At 37.9% G+C, this 1,466-nt stretch overlaps 1 pseudogene; it reads right to left on the bottom strand.

The window, feature by feature from the left end:
• Positions 1 to 949: 949 nt before the first annotated feature.
• LOC101580228 lies at positions 950 to 1,239 on the bottom strand (annotated as a pseudogene).
• Positions 1,240 to 1,466: the final 227 nt, after the last annotated feature.

Below are 1,466 nucleotides of genomic sequence, written 5' to 3'. Positions count from 1 at the left end.
ATCTTATATTCCAAACTTAATGAATAATGTTTGGCTAAGATGATAGTGTGAAGATACAGCAATGGATACAGCGAAAGGCAAAAGAGAGAACACCCACAACTACAGTTGCAGACTGACAGGTTTAGACATAGAAAATGAAATTATCCCCAGGTGATTTCAGCCCTAACTTAGAACACAGAGTAAAAGAGAAAGATATACCATCAGTGTGTACCCTCCTGCCTTGTTGAGTTTTAAGATGGTATCTTTATGAGACAGTTGAATAAAAGTATACAGAGTTCAAGGGAAAAAAATCTATAGACAACTACAAGGATTTAGAAACCAGCAAAAAATTATTTTTTGAGCCCACCACATTTCTTGTTTTTAATAGCATTTAGTTGCATCATTTATAATGACATTTGTTTATAAAAGAAATTAAGACTGGTTAGTAACTTAGTTTGGGCTTTCTTTTCAAATGGACAACAGAGGAACTAGTTAGGAGTTCACAAAGAATATTTCTGCATGATATGCTGACCCTAAATCTGACGGATAATACAAAATGTCAATCTTATAAAGTACAAATATCAATTTCTTAAGCTACTGATTACCTTTTTAAACAAATACTATTTTCTTAAGTAAGTACTAGAAATGGCTCTTGAAAGCTAACTATAGATGGTAGTCTCATCCCATCTTGTTGGTGTGGAGGCTTGTTTTATGTGACTATCAAATTTAGAGCTAAAAAACAAATGGTGTCACAAAAAGTGACAGCATCTTCAGTTCCTCAAACCATACAGCTTCCATGCTTCCATCATCCTGGTTCCTCTTCTCTTTGCTTTCACTTACATTCTACTTTCTTAAGGAAGCAAAAAAAACATGTAAGTTCACCAAAATTCTGAAAGACAATTTGTACAGCTCTGAATGAAAGTAGCCTTGGCTTTTGGAATTGCAGTCATTTGCATCAGAGATATTTAATTCATTCTGTGTCGAGGTGCTGTAAAACCAGAATAAGATATCCAAATGCATAGTCTTGAGTTGTGAAGCATCCAGATGAATGTGTGTGAGCATGCTGCAAAGCTGCCCTCTGCTGGGCTGCAACACGCTGCTGCTCCACATGATCCTGGAAATCCTTGCTCAGAGAGGTCCTGGAGAGCGCAATGCTAGCTTCAGAATGATTTGTTCAAGACTGGTTCCTTTGTCCAGCTCTGCTAAGATTGCAACTCTATTTTTGTTTTGAAAACTTTGTCTTGAAGAGTTTGCTGACATCTTGTTTTGCTTCAACTGTGCTCAGTAGCAACTGATCAGCACTTTGCCATTACCTAGGACACGAGGGCACCCTGTGATCTCACTGGGGGACTGTGACTGTCCAGGCAACTGCGTCTAGGTAGCCACTGCAGTGCTACAACCTTCAAGAAATTATTTTAAAAAAGGAAACAAAGGCCCTAAGGAGGTATAACTTGTCTCACACTGATTGAGTCCTTCTTTGTTTTGCT

This window comes from Octodon degus, unplaced genomic scaffold (genome assembly GCF_000260255.1).
Source record: "Octodon degus isolate 3935 unplaced genomic scaffold, OctDeg1.0 scaffold00487, whole genome shotgun sequence".
Taxonomy (NCBI): Eukaryota; Metazoa; Chordata; class Mammalia; order Rodentia; family Octodontidae; genus Octodon; species Octodon degus.
Note: the sequence above shows the minus strand (reverse complement) of the source record. Positions and strands in the feature narration are given on the sequence as shown.